Raw genomic sequence first — 10,837 nt, 5'->3', positions numbered from 1 at the left:
TTCAGATGTTATTTTACTATGTTACTTTCACCCTCTTTTTCTTTTTTACAAAAAGAAAAATTAAATAATTTTAAAAAACCTATAAAAATGTTCATAGCCAAGTGTCTACTCTCATGCGTGAACCCATTTATTCACAGGGATACTTTTATAGCATTTTAAAAAGGGGGGAAATTGTTTGAATAAAAAGTACGAATCATTCTTTAATTGTTTGATTGACGACATCTAAACCGAAGGGAGGTTAGTGGCCTCGTTAGATAAACTACAGGGGTGAGAAGTGCAATTGTCAAAACATTAGGGGGTCTACATACAATTACGCCAAAACTATATGGGATGAAAACGTTACGAGGTACAAGATACTTTTTAAACGTTTTGTTACCATGTTTGCACACACCAATTGTAGTATACATAACCACTATACGCACTAGAAAATTTTCAACAAACTCTTTAAGAGCCTGTTTGGAAACATGAAAAAGTAACTTTTTTTTTTTTTTTTTTTTTTTTTACTTTTGAAAGTTAATGTTTTACTCATTTTAAAAAATTACTTTTAAAAAGTAAAAGATCCCTACATTTTGAAAGAATAAAAAGAATCTACTTTCTACTTTTTATACAATCAGGCTCTTAATTAACTAAAATTCTCAATGCACAAACCCGTTGAACAACCGAATGAAATTAAAATTATTCTCAATGCACACATCAACCGAACCAATCACTTCTTTCTCTCTCATTTCTTCTTATTCCTCTTTGCATTTACAAAGGATTCAATGAGGGTATTAAGCTTTAATCTTGTTTTTTTTTTCCCCTAACACCTCCAATCGAGTAGAAACCATTTACATGAGAAAATTTTGTTTGGTAAACACCTACCGAATCTATTTTATAATATTTGATAAGTACCTACCAAATTAATTTTGTAATGTTTGATAGGTACCTTACCTAATTTGTTTGGTAATATTTTGTAACTACAAGTCTAAATTTTCTAAAACAAATTCAATCTAATCCTCTGGAACAAGCCTGTCAAAAAACTTCAAGTTCTTCAATTCAAAATCATCTTTCTATTAATATTTTCCATCTTCCTTGATAATTAAATGCAAAAAATAATTATTTAAAAAAATAAATAACTTGAAAAAGAAACCCTACACCTAATCTCCATTGATTTAACTTCTCACAAAACTCAAAAAGAGATGAATACGTATATATATATTGAGAGAGAGAGAGAGAAGGGGGCGGGGGAAACCGATAGTGATTGTGATAGGGAAGATGAAGAGAGTGGGTGTTCATATGTTAGGGTGCGTGCATTGAGATTTTTAGAAAAACGTAAAATTATAAATTTTATATTTTATGGTCAGGTGGCAACGTTAAGTACTTTTGGTGTGTGCAAACAGGCACACTCCCACTAATAAGCACTTTTGAGACTTGCATTTGCACATGCTACCTAATATTCTGAAGTGTAATTAGGTCAAGTGTGGGTTTAATATTGTTAAATAACATATGAGACCATATGCGAACAACACAGTTGTTCGCATATGTGATTTCGCAAATTGAGTGTGCAGTGGCAAATGTTGCACACAAAAAAATTTCTGACTGTGAGACAATATGCCACACACAAAAATATGCCATAGCAAAAGTTGCAAAAAGAATAAAAATTTGGATATTGACCAATATGCCATGGTATATTTGTCAGATAACATATTTTTGAATATGTGATTGTAGCATATGAAATTTTATTTTTGAATTAGCATATGCAACCACATTTGACAACACTAGGTGGGTCAAATGAATCCATTAGTTTTAAGTATATTCTCATCATGAATTTGAAACTGCATATATGGACACAAACTCCAATTGAGAATAGTTGAATCCAGTGGTTACAAATTACCTATCAGGTTGACATTTGGGATTTGAGTGGATCAAGGGGTGGGCTAAAAAGAGAAAGCTTTCCTTACTAACTCGGTAAGATCATAAGCCTTACTGATGATTGTTTTGCACAAATTGACTGCCACAATCAACAATCCAACACCACAGCCCTCAAAGTTCCTTCGAAAAACTCAGATCCAATAAATAAATAAATAAATAAATAAATCTTGAGCTTGATCTAAGGTTTTGAAAATGTCTGGCTGCCGAACTTCCATATAACTCACAAACTTAAAATTGAATTTCAACCATGAACAATAACCTTTTTTCGAAAAGAATATTCCAAATTCAATAAAAAAATTTACTATACAACCCTGAAGCATCAGATCATGTTTTTGGATGGCACAAAGTGAGCCCAAGGACCCTTAGTGAGGGTGAAATGCTTACTAAGTAAGGCTAGGGGCTCCGCTAAAAATACCTAGTTTTGTGGGCCTTTATATTCCCCCATACACTCAAGGGTGCTATGGGCATGAGCATTTCCGAATCAGGCACTCACATCTCAGTGCACCCACACCCATTGGTATGAATCAGACACTCCCACATTGCACCCTTTAATTACCACAGTATACTAAAATCTATGAGATTAAGAATCTCAAGGGCATGAACACACTTTCTCCAGGAAGTGAATTTGGAGGTTCAGATAAGATATCTAAAGTCATGTCTCCATGAAACATGGAGTAAGAGGATTATTGGCCCTCTAGGATCACTACCCACAGTATGATGAGACTAGGATGTTTTTTGTTGCCAGGAAAGAGGAGAGTAACAGCTCACACATCCTAACATTAACCCTGATCATTCAATGGAAGAACAAAAACATTCAGCCCCTAATCAGGCTATAAATTTGATTGTTACATGTCCTAATGACTAAGACCCCAATATATACATTCATACAAGAGATGTTTTTCAGGGCATTTTTTAAAGACAAAGAAATGGCACAATGAAAAATAGAATGAATTAAAAACATATCGTCAAGAAATGCATAAAACAGAAAGGATTTTGCAGGATATTATTCACTGCACCTGTGGAGTATACCAGAGTGAAGCGACTCAATGCCTGCATGAAATCTTAGCCTCTTATCTTCTACAAATGGTAAAACCCTTTTCAACCCATGGAATAACCAGTGAAAAGGGTCCCACAAAAGGCTGTATATACTATGCCAAATAAACTAAAATAAAGATAAAAGTTATAATATTTTTCTGTTTATTTTTTATAATTAAAAATCAAACTATTTTTCATGAAGCAAACAATAAAATGAGAAGTTTTGAGAGAAAAACGATCTAAAGAAATTTGCTTTTGTTTTCTATGACTCATAAGTTGCAAATACAGGGACCAAAAAATATGAAGTAATCATCTATCCTGAATTGGACAACCATCATTTGCATTTGTGTCCGTCAAAACAAAATGGAATCGTCTATTTCTAGTCTACATAGCTATAATTTTCTTAACAAAATTGTTATCTGGGGATCCACTTTCGACTTCTTTTCCCTTTTAGGCCATAATTCTAATCAAGAATGAATTTGTTCAACTTCCACCTTATAAACGTTAATACAAAGCCAATTTGGTTCATATTAAATGATTCCCTCCAGAAGAACCCTTGATAAAAGTTGACACCAACTAGTAAATTTTCACCTTTAATCTAGAAATCATTTCAACTAATCACAAAATTTGGTGAATCAATTAATTAATTGGCGAGTCGCCCAATAATTCCCTCCCCTCCCCTCCCTCTTCAACCTCCTCAAGATTCTATCTTCTTCAACCTTCATATCTCAAGAAAAAGATAGGGGGCTTTAGGGAGGTTGAAGTTGACGGCTTTATAAAAATAAACCCAAAAAAAATCAGTTGCACACAATCCCCTAATTTTTCGGAAACTTTCCATATTTATCCAAACTATACCCCCACTAAATAATTGTTAAATAAATACTTGGTTACTCTGATTTCAATTGCTTGTATGGAATAAGGTGAATAAGTTCTAAAATTATTCTAGTTTTTATATTGAAGATGTAATACTTCTACAATCTAACAATCTACTCTTAACTTCTTTCATAGCTATAGCATATCTTCCTCATCAATACTCTTCTCACAAAAATGTGGTGTCAAAGCATCTAATTGTGCAGAATATGGAGCAAATATTCCACATAAATGGATCATTCCAAATGTGATCCGAGCATTCAGTAATCAATCATCTTCGAAGACAAAAAAAATACCAATTAAAAGTGTAAAATCAAACCCTACACATGATACATAGTATCCAATTCTCACTAGCTAAAACCAAAATAAGACAACCCAATTCATTAAAACCAAAAACATCATCCACAGCATCAAGTAAATAGCATAAAATCCAGATTCAAAGCCCTGAATGAAATCTACTTATACTATTATAAATGACGCAAAAACAACCCAAAAGTTCAAAATTTCCTCCAATCATCAAGAAATAAAACCAAAGACAACTTCATAAGATCTAAAAACAGGGACCCATTGTAAATATGGACTGGGTATTCCGCAATCAATCATCTTTAATAAAAATTAGACCCTGCACATCATAAATAGTATCCATTTCCCACTAACCACAACCAAAAAATCAAAATAAGACTGACAACCCAATTCATCAAAACCAAACAATCATCCACAGAATGATTCATTCAGCATTAAGCAAATAAGCATAAAACCCATATTCAAACCCTAAAATGAGACCCAATTATACTATTATAAATTAAGCCGAAAAAAAAAAAAAAAACAACCCAAAAGTCCAAAATTTCCTCCTATCATCAAGAAATAAAACCAAAGACATTTTCATAATATCTAAAAACAAAATTAAGTAAATAAACAAAATTCATCAAAACCAAAAACATCATCCACGGAATGATTCATTCAGCATTAAGTAAATATGCATAAAACCCCCTAAATGAGATCCAATTATACTATCATGAATTACGCAAAAACAACCCAAAAGTCCAAAATTTCCTCATAACATAAAGAAATGAAACCAAATACAAGTTCATAAGATCTAAAAATAAAAACCCATTAATAAAAACATAACCTGAATCGATCAATCAACGTTCTGCATGATATCCTCTGCAGTGAACTTAGTCCCCTTATCTTTCTCCGCGGCAGCTCGTCCCTTCGCCTTGCGATCGAGAAGCGATTTTCGATCCTTATCAAGTCTAAGCTTCGTGATGACGACCTTCGAAGGGTTGATGCCAACATTAACGGTAGATCCATTAACCTTCTCTCTTGTAATCCTCTCCACATGAATCACCCATTTGCGACGATAGACTTGAACCACTTTGCCTTCTCGACCCTTATAGGTTCCTCGAACAACTTGAACTTCGTCGTCTTTGCGAACTGGTACAGATCGAACGTTGTACTTGGTGCGAAGATCAGAAGAGAGAGGTGCACTCATGAGAACACGACGGATGCTCGATGGAGCTGTGAAATGGGCTTTGCGGTTCTTCCGCCTTGAACTAGAAACCCTAGGATTGTACTTCATCTCTCTCTCTGCAAATCCTCTCTGTTTCTCTCTCTGTCTGTCTGCAAATGGAAGCAAGAGAGTGAAAATTAGGGTTAGGGTTTCTGTTATATAGGGTGACGTTTCTAGAGTACAACGATATTGGACACTTTGTGTCCAACGAATGTTTCAGATTAGTAAAGATTTCCTAATTCTTGTTGGAATCTCTATAAATAAATTTCCATCTCAACCGTTGGATGCTGAATTTTCCTTAAATATAAAAGCATAAAAATTGTATAAGAAACATTTTCCTAACTTTAAAGCCTTTCAAAGAGTGGCATCCTCAAATGGATTATTACCCCCATCACCAATCCAACACCACATACCCCCTAAGCTTCTTTGAAAAATTCCGATTCATTTTTTGCCAGAAAAGCAATTTCTTTTTTAATTAGATCCAAGGTTTTGAAGATTGACCGCTATTGAAATTCCACCTAATTCTCAAATTTAAAATTGAAATACAATGGTTAAAAATAATTTTGTTTTGAAATTTTATTCAAATCTTATAGAATTTTGTCCTTTACAACTTTAAAACATTAAATCATGTTTTCTGATGTCACAAAGTGAGCTCAAGGTCCCTTAGTGAGGGTGAAATCCTTACTAACTTAATAAGGTTATTCGGACTCTTGTTTTATTCTATGAGGAAGTCGTTCCCATCTATTTTTCATGGGCAATCAAAATATATTCAATGGGTTGTTAAAGAAGAAGAATTGGTTTCTTTTTATCATATGTTTGATTATTGAAATAAAATTAGAAATATAGTTTTCTTAGGAGTGTTACTGGCGCCCATCATATACGCTCTTCGCACTCACTTAAGTTTTAAAAAAAATTGAAAATTATATTTTTACCTTTCTCCCTACAACCGTCATCTTCTCTCTTTCTTTTCCACCCTACTTCCTCTCTTCCCCTTAATCTTCTTGTTATATTCTTCATATTCATCTCCTTTTGAGTTTTATAAGAGGTTGAATAAATGGAGATTAGATTTAAGTATTTTTTTTTTCAAGAATCTTATTTCTTTGATTATTTTTTTTTTTAATATTTTTTACATTAAATCATCAAAGAATATAGAAAAATCACTATTAAACCCTTCAAAACAATGATTTCAAATTGAAGAACTCCAAATTTTTGACAGATTTTGTTTGGTAGGTTCAGACAAAACTTATTTTAGTCGATTTGGTAAGTATCAACATTACAAAATCGATTCGATAAGTGCCTACTAAACAAAACTTTCTAATGTTTGCTAAAAAATTATATCTACTAAGATAATTACTAAATCTTCTAAAACAAGTTTGGTATGGGCCTATTGAACAATATCTATAAAAAAAAAACCTATGGGTGCTTCGATAGACTCTCACTAAATCAATTTTGTAATGTGCAAGTATGAAGTTATGTTCGATAAGATACTTATCGAATCAGTAAAAATAAGTTCAATATGAATCTACCGAACAAAATATGTCAACAAACTTTGAATTTTTCGATTCGAAATCATCGTTTTGAAAATTTTAATAGTGATTTTTCTGTTTTCTTTGATGATTTAATGCAAAAAAGGTAAAAGAAAAATAAAAGAAAAAAGATTTTTGAAAAAAAAAAAAAAACTAAAACCTAATTTCAATGGATTCAACCCCTCACAAAACTCAAAAAGAAATGAATACAAAAGAGAAGAAGATTGAAAAAGAGAAAGAGAGATGTACACTTTAGAGAAGGAAAGAATGGATAGGGAAGATGGTGAGATAGTTGAGATTTTCATTAGGTAGATAGATAGATAGATGGAGAAGATAATGAGTTTGTAAAGTAATTCGATGAGGGTATTAGTGTAATTCCCTTTAAAAAAAAATTAAAGTGGATGCAGAGAATGTATATAGTGGTCACTAAAAGCACAACTCTTTTCTTAGGGATTTTTTACTAAGAGAGTATATTGTCCACCAACTTTTGCTAACACCACCCCAAATGTGTGCTAATTCTTTGGTGATCAAATTTACCTATGAATTGAGGTGGCGTAAGCAAAAGATGGCGCGGCAATAGAATCTCTCTTTCTAAAATATGTATAAGTTTTCCTAAAAATCTCTAAGGAATTTCTTATCCTAGCCATTGCTCGACACTAGAAATTTTCTTTTCTTTGTTTTGGTTAAAGGTCTTGCACATGTTTTCATGTAGTATTAGATGGAAATCAATCTCGATCCTTGGTAACTCAAAAATATAATTTTTAGAATAAAGATATGTGTCGATTGGGTTAAATGGTTTGGACTTTAGATTTGTACATGAAACATGCATGCTAATTGTCGTCGTAGAAGATTTAATGGGTCAGTTTATGGGCTTTGAGGTCCGGGTCCATAAGATGGTACTTGGACAGTATAGATTCAACCTAAATACCCAAAACCAGTTTTTTTGATTTGGTCATTTAACCATAGAGAAGGGGTGCTATTAATGGATCGGGTCCTGAGCTGATCAGGGCCGATCTGGTCTCCAATTAGCCAGAATCAATCTGATAAGAATGGATAGAATCCTCTGTCAAATTGGGTTTTTATCCTAACTCGATATTGGATTCAAATCCAAGCAAGCAACAATTGGATTGGTTATGTGTCAGATAAAATTTGATTTGATTTCATATATTTAAACAAAATATATAATAAAATTAACATGCTTTTTGTTTTTTCTTCCACATTTTATTAAATGGATCCTTTTTGGAACCCAAGTCCTCGATCCATATCCAAATTTATCTGATTAGAATGAATAGGTTTTTGACTCTTGTCGATACGTTAATGGTAGGGGTGCAACTTGGTCCAGTTCAAACTGAGAACCGAACCAAAATGATGGCTTTGGGTTGGTTTGGAGCAAGTTGCGGTTCAATTTTCGGTTAAGATAATGGAGAACAGGTCAATTTGGTTCGATTTTCAATTCAAAGCTTGTATCAAACCAAACCAAAACCAAGAACCCAACTCATAATGAATTACTACGTTTTTAATGATTATTTAGCACATAGATTAATGACTTTATTTTATGGGTAAATGAATGACATTTTGTGTGGATCAATTAACGACTTATTATATAAAATTTCATATTCATTATCTATTTTCATTAAAAATATGTTGTTTCCAAGCAGAATTATAGGATATTGGCAACCCATAGAATCGAACTAAATCAGCCCTAAATTGGTTGGTTTGGTTCGGTTCGGTTCTATGAGCATTTTAGTTCGATTATAGTGTTTATTTAGTGGAATCGACATAGGTCGATTCAATTACAATTTTGCCACAAATCGAACCAATCCGAATCAAGTTGCACCCCTAATTAACATATTGAATTATGATAACGTTTGAGTTCCCAAAATACACGTTTCCAATCCAATCTTCTGACCCAATGTCTCATCAAGTGAGTTAACAATTGGGTGGATCTAGATCTAATGGTTAGGGTATTTAATGGGAATCTTATTATATATGATTAGAAGGTTGCATGCTCAACCGTATCAAAAGGGTTTATTTGTAATTTAATATATTGATTAAAGGTATTTTGAATATTACATAGTAAAAAAAAGATGTTTTTGTAATTTTTAAAATTACCAACTTGATTATATGGTTGTGGGTTGCAATTTTCTTGTTTTTATTTTATTTTATGCTAAAATGACTTTGACTATATTAAATTTAAATATAAAAGTAAGGGCATTTATGACCACTCAAATTCTACCTTTTCTAATTATCATAGTAAAGAAGTATTTCAATTTCTAGTAATTTTGATTTCAATATCAAATGAGTTAGACAAAAAATTGGGATATATAATTGACTTTGGATCCTTACCTCATATTAATTAATCAAGTACCCATTGACACCCCTAATTTATTGGTCTTCGATTATACAAAATCATTAGTTTTCATACTTAATTGGATGGAAGGGATTTGATCCGCACGATCATATCTTCGGGTTTTTAAATAAAAGGTTGTGATTTGAAATTCAAAATTAAATGGTTTAAATCTATAGAATTCAATTCATAAGTTTTAAATGGTACATTTGAATTTGAAATTAACAGTCAGAAGATATTTTCTTCATTAATTTTCTTTTTTCTTAAACTTGGAAGGTTACATATTGAGGCAAAGATGAATCAAGTAAAATATTAATACAAGGAAAAATATAGTTGGTTAGTTCCTTATTCTACATCAATGCATTTATTTTGAAGGTAATAAAAGAAAAGAAGAAAAAAAAAAAAGATTTTGAGTACTTGCAAGCCTTCATCGTCGCCATCTGTTCTTTATCTCAAATATGATCATCGATGTCGTTAGAAATGCAACATGACATCATTTCAAAGTTTCCAAAGTCAAAGATATTTTATTTTTGATCATGGGCATTTTGAGGAAAAATGTCGTCGTTTCTACATCTCAAGGCACATAGCAACGCCAACCTCTCAAAGATTTTGAAACAATGGTATGGTACCTGACAAAAGGATTAAGACAATTAAGTTAGATCAATTAGAGTTCTTAATTAGATTAATGGGGGCAGATCATAGGACATAAGTAAAAACATATGTAAAAATAATGGTTTTTCAAAATATGATTTAGAAGTTTTGGATTGAGCTGATTTTTTGTGAGGATGATCTCTATGATGAGAAGATCATCCTCACAAAAAATCAGCCCAATTTGAAACTTCTAAATCCATCAAAAGTGATTTATAAATTATTGGTAAAAAATTGACGATCTACATTTTAAATCACTTTCGATGGGGTTAGAAGTGTTAGATTAGGCTGAATTTTTTTAGGATGATCTTCTCATCATAGAGATCACCATCACAAAAAATCATTTCAATCTGAAACTTTTAACCCATATTTTGAAAAATGATTGTCATTACATTGTTTTTACTTATGTCCCACGATCCGCTTCCTAGATTAACATAAAATGATATATAAAAAAAGGGGACGGTTCAGCAGCCCTAAAGTTTGCCAAGTTTGGTGCCAAACATTTTTCAAAATACGGGTTAGAAGCTTTGGAATGAGCTGATTTTTTATAAGGATGATCTCTATGATGAGGAGATCATCCTCACCAAAAATCAGTCTATTTCAAAACTTCTAACCCCTCAAAAGTGATTTACAAAAATTGGATGGTCCACAATTCTTCAACTTGTAAACTAGGGTTAGAAGTTTCAAAAGGAGCTGATTTTTTGTGAGGACTATCTGTTCACCGTAGAGATCATTCTCACAAAAAATCAGCTTATTCCAAAACTTCTAACCCCATCAAAAGTGATTTACAAAAAATGTTTGGCACCAAACTTGGCAAACTTTAGGGCTGCCGGACTGCTCCCATAAAAAAATGAACAAATAAGAAAGAACCTTATTACAATGACATGAAATAACACTCAAGTGCATAATACTCATATCTCGAGAAAAGCATCTACGATTTTCTACACAATCAAGTACATTCTCCGTGCTACTTCGAATGTTATTTCATGT

The 10,837-nt window shown here is 32.3% G+C and overlaps 1 pseudogene; it reads right to left on the bottom strand.

The window, feature by feature from the left end:
- Positions 1-4,811: 4,811 nt before the first annotated feature.
- On the bottom strand, positions 4,812-5,452 carry LOC147404406 (large ribosomal subunit protein uL24z pseudogene; annotated as a pseudogene).
- Between the last annotated feature and the right edge of the window lie 5,385 nt (positions 5,453-10,837).

Source organism: Akebia trifoliata, chromosome 4, assembly GCF_017979445.1.
Source record: "Akebia trifoliata isolate Shusen 1 chromosome 4, ASM1797944v1, whole genome shotgun sequence".
Classification (NCBI taxonomy): domain Eukaryota; kingdom Viridiplantae; phylum Streptophyta; class Magnoliopsida; order Ranunculales; family Lardizabalaceae; genus Akebia; species Akebia trifoliata.
The sequence above is the reverse complement of the archived record's forward strand: the minus strand, read 5'-3'. Positions and strand labels throughout refer to the sequence as shown.